This window comes from Rattus norvegicus, chromosome 14 (assembly GCF_021556685.1).
Source record: "Rattus norvegicus strain SHRSP/BbbUtx chromosome 14, alternate assembly SHRSP_T2T, whole genome shotgun sequence".
Lineage (NCBI taxonomy): Eukaryota > Metazoa > Chordata > Mammalia > Rodentia > Muridae > Rattus > Rattus norvegicus.
Genome location: NC_141547.1, coordinates 69775583 through 69789373, shown reverse-complemented (window position 1 = coordinate 69789373; position 13791 = coordinate 69775583). Strand labels below are relative to the sequence as shown.

At 35.7% G+C, this 13791-nt stretch overlaps 1 protein-coding gene and 1 pseudogene across 18 annotated transcripts in view; both read right to left on the bottom strand.

Moving 5' to 3' along the window:
- Lcorl (ligand dependent nuclear receptor corepressor-like) overlaps positions 1-13791 on the bottom strand; it is a 136193-nt gene that overhangs the window by 62420 nt on the left and 59982 nt on the right. The gene's annotated exons all lie outside the window — the stretch shown is intronic.
- Positions 7535-12890, bottom strand: LOC148001380 (DNA-directed RNA polymerase III subunit RPC6 pseudogene; annotated as a pseudogene). The gene has a single exon (XR_015637060.1). The product of XR_015637060.1 is annotated as a DNA-directed RNA polymerase III subunit RPC6 pseudogene (transcript).

Genomic DNA, 13791 nt, shown 5'->3' with positions numbered 1-13791 from the left:
AAAACAGAGTGTAAGCACCTTAAATAATTTTCCAAGCAACTAGTCACTCGGCCACAGGAGTTCACTGGAAAAGCATGCTATGTACTTCTATGGACAACAAATGAAGTAGCTCTAAGGTATAAGAACTCAATCCCCATCTTTTTATTTTGGCTAACTGACAAATGGTTTCATACAGGTGTCTGGTTATTTTGCAGTATACTCCCTGATGAAGGAGTAAAGTATACTAAGTAAGCCACTTTGGTGAGGCTAGGAAAAGATAGGAAGGAATCAAAGTATTATCTAAAGAGAGAATAGAAAGTAAATTCTCATTCTTTTAGATAAGAAACTCAAATTCTCAATAGACAAATTATAATGACAGTGAATAAAAACTCACCATTAATGAGCACTATAGACTTCTGCTGCGGTAGACTTCATGTTGGCACCTATTTTCATGGACAACTACTACTCAAGAGTTCCAATAAACTTTTAGAACATAATTTAACTGTAAGCTGAAAAACCTAGAATCAAATGAGGCCTAATATGCAATAATAGTAGAAATGATCCATTTTGGGAAGTGAGTCCCTAGTATACGTCAGTTACACAAAATTTGTGTACAAATATTATGTGTTCATATAATATTTGACTGCACAAAACGATGTATTAATTTTGATTTACAAACACAAGTATTCACATACACCTTGACATTAAAATTTCATTTTTTGTGGGTATCTCTGGTGCATGTATTTGTTTGTGTACGCACATGTGTGGAGGCCAGAGGTGGACACTGGGTATCACATGTGATCACCTTCCATATCATTTTTTTTCTTTTTTTTCTTTTCGGAGCTGGGGACTGAACCCAGGGCCTTGCGCTCGCTAGGCAAGCGCTCTACCACTGAGCTAAATCCCCAGCCCCTCATATCATTTTTTAAAGGCAGTTTTTTACTGAACCTGGAGCTCATCCATTGGACCAGGCTTACTGACCACTGAGCTCCAGGGATCTTCCTGTCTGAATATCTCCATGGCTACCACACCCAGCTTTCCTATGCATACTAAGGATCTAAAATCAGGTACTAAAGCTTACATTGTAGGCACTGATTAAGCCATCTCCCTAACTCTATATTTTAAAATAAAGACATGACAGTAAGAGCTGAGAAGCATGGTCATTCATGACTTCTGACTGAGCGATTGTGTGTGTGTGTGTGTGTGTGTGTGTGTGTGTGTGTGTGTGTGTAGATATATGTTTGTGTGTATATTTATACAGAGAGAGAGACAGACACCCTTGTGCAGCCAAGGGTGACCTTGAACTCCTGATCCTTCTTACTTCACCTCAGAAGTGCTAAGGTTACAGGCATACATCATTATGCTGACTTTACAGGGAAAGACTTTCGGATCTACCACATCTACTCAGGACTTAACCTACGTGTATTTCTACAGAGAATGAAAAACAGAGAAAGAAAGAGCAAGGCATGGATAGTGACAGAGCTTCCAAAACCAGCTTATCTCTAAGGCAAGACCACGTGGTATCCATAATATAAATCCTAGTGCATCACGATCATTTTTCAAACTCAAATCAGTTTGGTTCTTGGGTTCACACAGTTTGAAAGGCAGGTAGAAAATGCAAAAGAAACTATATAATCTGAACTTATTTGGTTCAAAGGCAATAAACATATGCCCTAATATAAATTTATTTCCTGGGTTCAGAGAGTAAGTGTTCAAAGGATACTGCATTGTAAAACAGAACATGATGGATTACCTTGACTCATCATTTCCATTTTGTGCATGTTTCTAATGTTACCTGTGTTGATTTGAAGGTCAAATTATAACAATGTTTCTATTAATTTTTCTCAGCTGGAATAATTAACTTAAAATTCTATGGAAGGCTCCAGATTAGTACAAGCAAAAATCTATGGAATGTTTTCCTTTATCCACAAATGATATATTCCAAGTTGCTTTTAGATATCTAAAGTTATAAAACCCTGGAAACTGTATTTTTGCTTGTACATACATGTTTATGATAAAAAGTTTATCAATGTGATGTAGTAGACTAAAAAATAAGTAAAAAGAAACAACAATTAATATAAAAATTAGAATATAAAATGGTATATGTTAAACATATTTATAATCCCTCTGAACAATTCACTCACTTTCACTTAAGGCTTGTTTCTACTACTCATAGACCTCTTAATGCCAAATACTCTTCTGTAGAAATAACATACTACAGTAAGGTTACTTAAACCTTAGTGTATTATTTCTATAATTTTCTACTTACTAGTCTTAGATCATGCTTGACCATGTGCAACTGAACCACAGAAAGTGAAACCATGAATTCAGGGAACAACTTACAGTACACATTATGTCAAGCAAATACATTTTATGTATCAATATGCTTACTAGGTATGGACTAATTTACTTTAATTTCACAAATGCTGTATGTTTTATCTTGTATAATTTATATACAGGGCTAACAGTTGTACTGCATGAGGGCCAGTGTGTAGATAGATATATGTGCATGAACCCTATGTGGGAGGGTTCAGCAGGTAAGAAGCACCTGACACCAAGAGTTTGATCCCCAGGATCCAGAAGGAGGAAGAAGAAAACTTGCTTTTCAAGTTATCTTCTGACCTTGATAGAATATAAAATAATTTTTAAGAAGGAAAAAATTATTAAACTTTAAATTCTCCCAAACAATCCAGAGATATACATTAGGCTGGTTTTATCTATCTTGTATGTTAATGTCAACATAACCATGACCTGAGATCGCCAGAGGGTTCCCAAGTGTTGATGACTATTGCAAATGCATTTCCAGTAGTATGTGTGGCACACTTATGTTGGTACACTTCACACAAGAAGCATTAACGTTCCTACTACACTACATGAATGGAAAAGAACTCTAAAAACAATGGGTCCTTTCCTACAGTCATGGTTTACATCATCAGATTGTGGTAATACTGCATGGTGAATGGTAGTATTAATTTAACCCTTTAAAGTATTTTTCACAGAAGAATGTAAAAAATTAGGATGGTTACTCACATCATTCATATTAACAAAGGAAAAATAAACCGTTTAATTTACCCCTTTCCTTTGCTGAAAATCTCATGCGATAAAGGGATAAATGAAAAATATAGAACATTCCCCACGGAACTATCGTAAGAAGTATGATACATAGAATACTAAAAGACAAAGGAAGTACACAAGCTTGTCTTCACAATTAAGAAATACAGCTAACACAAATAGAAAGGATATGTATATTATCTATCAATTATCAACTACTGGTAAACCTAGGTATGTATTTTCACTAAAGGGTGATATAGCAGAACAAACTATGGCCTAGTTCTGTAGCTGTCATAAGAGCAAACAGAAAAGTCATTTGACTTGAGTCTCATGTTCATAAATTTTATACATACTCTCTCACACAGATATACATACATACACAAATAATATCCTCTTCAAATATATTTCTATATGGAAGGATTATCCCTATCTAGACCATGTTGATCTTATAAATCCTATAATCATCTTGCAACTACAATTTTATTTTATGTATGTGCCAAAAACTTAATATGTTATAAAAAAAACATTTACAATATACAATTTGTATTTTTTTACTCTATAGGTAAATTTGCCACGCCTCTCCTAGGGCTTCAGAGCTAGGTCTTGTTCATTTCCTGTGGTTCTAAGTATCTAATTTCCCTACTAATAAATGAAGGACATAAACTAGTATGTAGTAAGCATTATAATGTTAATTGGTCCAACAACTCAAATACAAGACATAAAATTGCTTCAGAAAAAGAATATTCGGTAAATACAGAACATTGATAATTTGACAAAGAATTTCTGTTGAGAATATATAAAGAATATCTACAAATCACCAATGATAGTAGGCAACTCAGTTAAATATGGCGCAGTAACTCAAGCAGACACTTTAAAAAGAGAAGTGTACATGTTTGCTCAGAGCATCAATCCACACCCATTAGAACAGCAGCAATGAAACCCTCATGATCTGCTAAGGAAACCAAACATCACATTCGAGAGAATGGTCTGGCAGTCATCAATGCATTCTAGGTATGCAATAACCCTGTGACCTCACAAGACAATATTCATGAATTTTCCCTAGAGGAGTAACAGTGTCAAGAAACTTGTCTAAGAATAATCACAGTGGCCTTATTAGTGATAAGTATTGATCTTGTATCATTATAATGATCATTGTAATGAACACAACACAATTTTGATATGTCTCAATTACTCTTTACTGAGGATGTATCAAAAAACAAAAACAGCTTTTATTTTAATTTTGGGTCAGAAGATCTCAGTAGCCCAGTTTAGTGGGGACTTAAAAAGAAAAGTAACGGATTTACAACAATAACAAGTTTACTTTAAATTTAATGCTCTAAAATTCTTCCTGCAGTATATGTATATCTAGTCACTAACATAGACTTTGGATAAGAGGCTGGTAGCATTTAAGCACAGGTTAAGTGGTGTAGCCACTAAAGGCAGAAAAAAATCTGAAGGCTAGAACAGGCATAGTAAGGAACAGACGAAGTAGAAAGATCAAACAGTAAAGGAACAAATGAGACTCATAAACATTGTCATGCAGGCACTCCTTTGGCTATGTGTTGAAGTGTTCTTTCTCAGAATCACGTTTTAAAACCCATGGATGGATGGATGGATGGATGGATGGATGGATGGATGGATGGATGGATATATATATATATATATATATATATATATATATATATATATCAGTACAGCTGAAAAACAATTGAGGTAATTACACAGCATTCTTCCACAATATATTACAATCTAAGATCTAATAATAATCTAGTATCTACAAGTTCAAAGCAATGATAATGTAATTTAAAAGACATTGTATCATAAAAGTATCTATGATACTAGAAAAGATACTAAATACTAGATAATAATACTAGAATAGATATTAAAAATCACAGTTGATAGCTGTCTATATTTAAATGTAAAGATGTTAATATTCAATTGGGCTAGTTGAAAATAAACTGGAATTATTTTTCTCCCATTCAAATTCATGAGCCAATTAAATTCTGCCTATGAATTTTGGGGGAATATGTAGATCTCCAGGCTATGAAGCTTGGAGCTAAGAAGAAAAATTAAAAGGACATAAAACTTGATAGAGAACAACAGAAGTCATAACAACAAATGAGTAAGAGTCATCTCACACTGGAAACGTAAACGAGTATATTCATTTCCTCATATCTTACAAAAAGGTCAAAGAACAGTTTGTGAAAGGAAGAAAGTTAGAAAAGACTCAGAAATTTCTAAATATTTTCAAAAAAGAAAACAAATCTTTAAAAATCTATTCAAACCAGTAATCTTTTTCTATATCCTCAGACCCACACATTCCACTCCCTTTCTGCTTCATCCAGTGTGCACTTGCTACACAACAAACTACTGTATTCTATTATCCAGGACAAGTTCAGAGGAGACAATACATAGCAGCCTAGGTCTCTTTAGCTAGCCTAACTGCTATGGTAAACAAAGTAACTTATAGTGACACAGGGCAGAAAGTGTGAACTATTCTCTTCATACTGAAGAAGAGCTTAGTAAGCCGCTCAAAACTGCATTAGCTCAATACTCATTATGTCTACACACAGCATGTAGAGAAAATGTGACTAGAAAGTATTCAAAATGCTGGAGGATCACTTCTAGTGATAGGTTATATGTTTTCTGTCCCAATCTCTGACCCACAAATTAGTTGTTTGGATAAGCCCTTTTCCTTTCCCACCACAGCCATCTTTAGCAAAGTTGAAGTCTAAGATTACTGCTAGAAGTGCCACAAATGGCAGGGTCAGTAACTGGCAAACTTACCTACTTTAACAAATAACAGCACTCCTAGTGCATGAGCTGTGCTATGGCTGGGCTACTTGGAGGAAAGACATAAAACCAAGCACACTGTTGTGTTTTAAACAGGGGTTTAAAAACATGTATTCTAAACAAGTTTAATGACTACTACAGAAATTAAAATACTGTTCACATACTGCTCACAACAGACAAAAAAAGCAAACAAACCCATGTGCACTGCTCAAATGCTGCAGCAGCAGAAAGAATACAGAGTCTTAGTACTCAACTATTTCTGTGCTTGCTCTTGTCTACAGAGTATCTGCCAATAACACCCTTCTAAACACTGCTTTCTGAACCCATCAGCTTCTATTCTGAATGGGCTAAGACCCCAGATAAAGGCAAACAATTACTGACAAGTATTTTTAAAAAGAGCTGCAAGGAAACTAAGCTATATCTAACTAAAGCTGCCTTTTGCTGTTATGAATATAATTACTAAAAATCAAGTATCAAGGCTCTTTATGATCATGATCTGTTACTTTTTAGTCCTAGCTACTTAGAGGCTAAAGTAGGAGCCTAAGCACTCCAGTGTGGCAAACATCAAAGATCCTTCTCTTAACTTCAGAGGTGAGGGCAGGTGGACTGGAGGGATGGAAGGAGGTGAGAGAAAAGAAAAAAAAAGTAAGGAAAACAGAACACACACACACACACACACACACACACACACACACACACACACCCCAATATTAAAAGAAAAGGAGGCTACATATCTGAGAAGGTGGGGGGCATTGATGTAATTATATTTTAATTCCAAAAACAAAGAATTAAAAAAAAATTAAAAACCCCACAGTCCACAGAAAAATAATGACCAAATATTCCTCACTTCCACAGTAACAAAGGGTTATTGAACAGTAAAGTCACTGAAGAGAAGTATTTTAAAAGTACTTAATGGAGGATTGTTGTAGATTACCTCTGTACTGTTTGTATTTTGATGCTAATTCTGTTTCCTCAAGAGGGGCTGCCAGAGGAGGAGTGGATCAAGTACTCAGGTGATTTCAAGTGAACCTTCTTCCCATTTTAACTGGTCAAATACAGGCTACGGCTGTGATTGGGCAGTGGAAGGGAGTGGGCTGGAGGTTTTAAGGAGGGGAGAGAGGAAGGAGGAGGAGACAGATGTGGAGATAGAGGAAGATGGACCAAAACCATGTAACCTGGAGAAGCCATAAGAAGCAAGGGTTCTCATAGCTGGGGATAGAGAGCAGTGTAGTGGTTTATATGCCCAATCTAAGCGTACGGCTTTTAAGTATTATGAATATACCTGAGTTGTGTGTTCTTTGCACCAGCTTATTCAGGTTGGAGATTTACTGCAACAAATGGTTTACAGCTTGGTGGTTCTGAATATATAAGGCATAAAATAAGCAGCCAAAAATCTCACTGCACAGCACACGCCTTTTCCATTGGTTTCAGTACTTACTCATTGAGTCCAACACTTATTGCTGTGCTTTGTATGGGAAGCATTTTTATTTCGTTCATTATTCTATGTGTTCTTAAAATTGGAGTTTTTCTGCGAAGAACTATCCTTTCTTCCTCATTTATTCATTTACATGCTATCGCATACAACATGCATCCTCATTTTACCAAGCAGGCCATGAGATAAAAATTCAAGTTATTATTTTAATTTTAAAATTATTTCAACTCTGCCATCAATAGTCCTTTCTATTTAATTCTTTTTTTCATTATTCACTTTACACTTCCCCCTGTCCCTTCTCTCCTGCCAGTCCCACTTATTTTAATTCTTTTACTGAGCACTTTATTAGAAACAAAAAACAAGCTCCAAAAGCTAGTTTATATTGTGTTTTCCCATCTGAAGCAATGAAAACAAGCACTTCTCTAGGTGGCTTTGATTCAGAAGAACTGTTGATGTATTTCCATGTAAATAGAAGGTCTGTACTTCAGCGAATATCTGAACACCTGAATCCACATACACAGTTGTAGGAAGCATGTGCTATGGACATATTGGCTGCAGTTATAAGCATGGATAACTTGTTTCAAGTTTGGGGTTGAGAAGTCAATAAACTACAAGACAGTGTGAGTGGGTTATAGTTACAATATATAACCAGCCAACAGAAAATATTAAACTAAACCAAATAGCCCATAGTTACACAAAAACTTAAAAATGGTGAGATAGTAATTTTCTCTTGTTGGTCACATTAAAAAAGGTAAGAATTAACCAAATCATAAAAATTTTGAGTTTCTTCCATAATTTAGCTAAATAAGAGAAAGTCAAAACCTAATCATTCTCTTAGACTCCAAATCTAATATAGATAAGTCCTTTAAAATGGAGCATAAGCTGTATCACACTGCTAAATAAGATGTGATATTTTCTTTGTAACAAAGCACTACTTCTATGAAATTGCACTGACAGAATCTTCATGTAAAGGTGCAGCTGGAAGCTGTGGCTCTGTGTGAGGCTTCTCTGATGAGGGATGGGAGAGTGGCACAGTCTCATCAGTGTGCAGGGACGAAGGCTCTGAGGTGCTCAGCTCTAGTTATGACAACTCTATTACCCCACCCAATAGCTCTGGGGCCTGAAACATCGGAAAGAGTTTTTCTTTTCATGTTTAACGTTTCCACTAAGGGTCATAGGATGCATGTGCATGCACACACGCACGCATGCACACACACAGACACAGACACACACATACACACACTTCTCTGTATCTTGTGACTATTGTGATGCTGAGGATTTCCAGCACACTTGTACTTGGTGGTGCAGAGCTTGGAATGGATACAGGAGTGTGATTTTCCACAGTTTTATCAAACCCAGAGTCAATATGAAACTATTGTTTTACCCCGAAATGATTTGGGGGTTTCTAAATACAAGAAGCCATGAAATACTCAACTTTTAACAACAGGTATTTTTAAAAGGCAGGAACACAATCATATAGGTCTACTGTAATTGTTCATGTGGAAATGAAGAGCAGAAATAATCATTTATTTTTATCCTGGGTATAAAACAAATTATAAACTAATGTTATTTATGTAAGTTAATAATTTTTAAGAATTCAAAAGTGCAAAGTACATAATTATCAATCTCAAATAACTCATGTAGACTCAAACTTAGATTTTTTTGGTTTTGTCTGTTTATATTAGATATATAATTAATGTTTTTAAATTAATTTGTTTTTCAACCTTTAAAATGAATTATTTAAAAATGTATTTTAATTACAAACTAATATATTTCAGTGTGAGGTTTAATAATCCCCAGGGAGAGTATTCGGCAGAGCTTTCTGATTGTTGAGCTGTGCTGCCTAATATGAGCGGTATCCATAGGCAACTGAATAAAAAAATGCTTTAACTTTTACTGTTTTAAGTGCTGACCAGAAAGCTGGCTTCAGGTTACTGTACAATATAGATTATTTCAATCATGATAGAAAAATGCTAGCTGGTCAGATGTTATGGTGCATACCTATAGATCCAACTGGAGTTGGAGACAGATTGAGCTCAACCTGTCTTACTGGATCACACTACTGTAAGGCATATATTCTGTAGCTGTCCCTGACCTACTCCTTTATTGCTAGGCTAACAGCTGAGCCAGGACCCTCCTCATGCCAGGAGTTTTCTACCATTGTGCCCCATCACAGAATTCAATTGATCACCATCAAACCCCTTGTATTTATTGCCAGACCAGATTAGAAGTTTCATGTGAAAATCCACACTACTGTTCATTAAAAAAAAAAAAAAATCATAGAATCACAGACTCATGACATCTGTTTTTGTATGGATCACTTTTTCGTTTTCTTTTGACCCCTTCCATCCCCATCCCCCAGCTGTCCTGGACTCATTTAGACCAGGCTGCCCTTGAACTTAAGAGATCTGCCTGCCTCCGCTTCCTGAGGGCTGGGATTAAAAGTCGTACTCCACCATGACTGGCTGTATAGAACATTTTTTTAACAAGGTCCACAACAAACTGGAGTGTGTATTCTCAGCAAAATACCTATCGCTAAGTGGAAAAGATCTTCAATTTGATTTTGTGGTGTCATGATTTCGATGGCTGATAATTTCTTTGGATCATAGCTTATCTCTGTAGAATTCATTTTACTATACAGAACAGTTGCTATATTTTTAAATTTATCTATGCTTTCCACTTAATACTCAGAGTAAGAAAATATGCTATAAGGAAAAAAATTAAATATCTCTTTATTCTGCTGAGGCAAGGGACACTTCTAGCCACTAGTTGCAAATTTAAAGATTCAGTATCTAATTACCAAGACATAATATAAATCCAGCAATGGCAGTTTAACCTGTAATCACAGCATCTGAGAGGCTAAAGTAGAAGTTCAAGGCTATTCTAGGCCATAAAGTAAATTTCAGGGCTATAGTGACTTTTATTACAACAAAAGAAAGACATAATACAGAATATATTTATAAAATAATATTTTTCTCTTTTGTAATTCTCCTTTATTTAGTTTCCACTTAAAATAAGACTAATGTTTATTTGATAGACCTAGGAAAACTGAAACTTGTTCTCCATACTAGCCCTTACTACAACAATAAGAAACCTGCAGTATCTGTCTTCTAGAACCTTCTGTATCTTACATATAATCTAACACTTAAAAATAACTAGGCCATTAAATGCTAATTCTATAGCTCAAAATTCATGCAATAAAAATGAGCTAGCAAGTTTAATTTTATTGGTCCCATTTATCTCAAGGTAACACTTCCAATGGTGTTCACTTAGAGCACTGAAAAATGATAGGGCTCAGCCCCAAGGAGGAGTGCAGTGAGAATCCTTTCAACTGGTCATTGTTGACATAAAGAAGCTTAAGACACAAAGTGAGCTGGGCATAGTGGAGAAGGTTTTTAATCCCAACACCAGAGAGGTGGATCTCTGAGTTCAAAGGCAGCATGGTCTATAGGGTGAGTTCCATGACAACAGACAGAGCAAAAAAGAGAATCCCTGTCTTAAAACAAAATCAAAAGCTAAAAACCCAATTGCTGAGATCCTTAAAAGAGATATGGCTATCTTCTGTACAACAACATGCAAACTTAGTTTTCAATGCCCGGCACCTGAGACTGGCAAACTGCACAGTGATGGCTCTCTACATAGACAGGCACACCATGATTTTAGAAAAAGGATTAAAAAAATAAGGAGACCACTATAAAACAGGGTAAGAAACACCTATTTCCCACACCTCAGAGAGTGAATGAAAGGCAATCTATTGATCTATTTTTATTTTTTAAGACAGCTGTCCTGGTACTAACTATGGAGATTAGGCTAGCCTTGAAGTGACTGAAATCTGCCCACCTCTGCCTCCCAAGTGTAGGCATTAAAGGAGTGCACCACCATGCCCATCTTGTTTTACCTTTAGTTAAAAGATTAGATACTGTCAAGTCCTTCTACCTGCTTTAATAGAACACTGCAGAGTGATGGTTTATCAAGAAAATAATTTATCAAGTTTCTAGAAGCTGGTAGATCACTATCTGATGAGGGCCCACTTCCCTCTACTTTTCCCTGTGTTCTTACATGACAGAGAGGCAACACAGCACTTTGGGTCTCTTCTTTTCAGGCCCTAATTCTACTCATGAAGACTCCTCATGTACATTCTGTCACCTCATCTGCCAGCAAAGGTCCTACTTATCACATTCCACATAGGAATTCGATTACAACATTAGAATTTGGTGCTGGTAGTTGGGAGGATCACACAGTAGAAACAGAATAAGAATCTGGGGGAAAAAATCTGGCAAGTAATAATACAATTAAGCCAGAAGTAAAACTTACAGCTTTAATAGTGAGAGACCAATTAGGAGCCCCTTGGGATTGAATCCCCTGCTCTGAAGTTATTTCCTGGACAACAGCATTGGGATAGGTCAGTACGGCAGCATGCTTTACTGGCATCTTTTCCCTGGGCTATCGAAAGTTGTGCTCTTCTACTGCTTCAAGTTGTTTTACTTACTAAAGAATGATTTTCCCATTAAACTTAATTTGCTTTGTGTTGTCTTAATAAATGTTTTTCACAGCAGTAAGTCAGTATCTATCAGCGTAAAGAATGCTTTCAAAGAAATTTGATGTTCCATCATTAATAATTTGCTCTTCAGTAATTCCACTTGACAAAAAAAATTTTTTAAAAAGTAAAATTCTCAGCTCTTTATTAAAATTCAAGCCACCATGTCATGCAAATACAATTAGATGGTGAAAGCTTACTACCTTCATGGCAGACATCAAAATTGGAAAGAGTCCACAGGGTGCTTGGACCAAACCTGTCCTGTACGGTTTCATAGGTCCATCCACACTGCCAACAGTGCCATACTTCATAGCAATGAGAATTATCTCCACTTTCCCATCATAAATGAGGGTGTCTGAGATGGTTTCAATGTCCTCCAGGGACAACTCCACCGTGCTGATGCCCAGTTCACAATGTACTTCCACACTTCAAGTGGCGAGGCTAATGACCTGACTGTATCACTGGATTGCTCACTTTCTCATTCTGTTTCTCTCTTCATTTGTAGGAATTTGAAACACTGTTGATTAAGCATGTACACAAATTCAGATTCAAAATCCTAGCCCCAGTCAGTCAGAGATCAATCAGCCTGGCTGTAAATTATAGAGCATGAAATCTTCCTTTTGAAGGCTGCTATAGACTTTATAGCTTTGATAAGCCTTTAACTTTCCGAATTCTTGAAAATTGTCAATTTCTGATACAAAGTTACTTTTATATCAAATATCTGTGTTCCATATTCCTTTATTCCCTATATCCTGCATGATTTTATAGATTAATGTTTTCCTGGTGATTGGACCCTTTCATTTTATTAGCATTCTGAGAATCCTTTATTCTGTATTTAAAAAAAAAACCTGTATTACTCCAAATGACCCATGAACAACATTCTATTGATGGCCACTGACCACTGTTGGGCTTTTATATGTTGGGCTTTTTTTATTATATCTATAATTCTGTCTTCTATTTCTACTAGATCTACATCTAGCATCTGCATGTTTTCAGGGCTAACCATTTGAGTATTATACGACTAACTAATTGGTGTGCTTGTCACTGGGGTGGATCACCTCTCCTACTCCAAGCTTTCCTCAAGTAACTGTGGCACTGTGTGGGATTGAGGGCTCACCAGTCTTTATATACCCAGTTTGGCATGTTATTTTGATCAGAATTCTACTTTATTGGTCTGATCTAACAGTCCTACATTGCAATGTTACATGTGACTATCTAAAGCTTTGTGTCATATTACTGCACATACCACAGATGAGAACATAGTGCCCATACAGTTTTGCTTTTTGATAGGGTTTCTCTTTGCAGCTCTGGCTGTTCTGGAACTTGCCCTATAGACTCTGCTGGTCTCAAAATTCAGAAATTCACTTCCTTTTGTTTTCTGAGTTCTGGGATTAAAGGTGCATCATCAACACTCAGTGTATGCACATTTTTAAAAGAAGACATTAGTAAATAAAATAAAATATTTAAATCATACGTAAATTGAATGACTAGAATAGTAGCCCTTTTCATTAGTTGTAGGTTCCATATCCTTAGATTCAAGGTGTGGATAAAAAATATTCACATATACACATATATCAAACATGTATAGATATGTTTCCTGTCATTATTTCTTAACAACAGTTTAACAACTATTTACACAGAATTATACAGATATGCTTACTGTAGGAAAGAAATAAATAGATATATGCATGTTATATGCAAATATTGTACCACTTTATGAGACAAGAGCAAGTAGAAAGTTTTGTATCTGCAGGGTCCTACAACAAATCTTTCATGGATAACAAGAAATAACTCCTTCCTTCTCTCCCTTTTGCTATCATCTCTCTAGATATAAAGAAGCTTATACACATATATCTTATGAATGACTAATATACTCTGCAACATATTAAGGCAGTACTTATTATATAAAGGACTAAAATAAAATATTAAAAAAATTCTGTCCCTAAATTTCAAAATTTATGAAGGTTAATATTCTCAGTTGGCATATTATTTTGAAGAG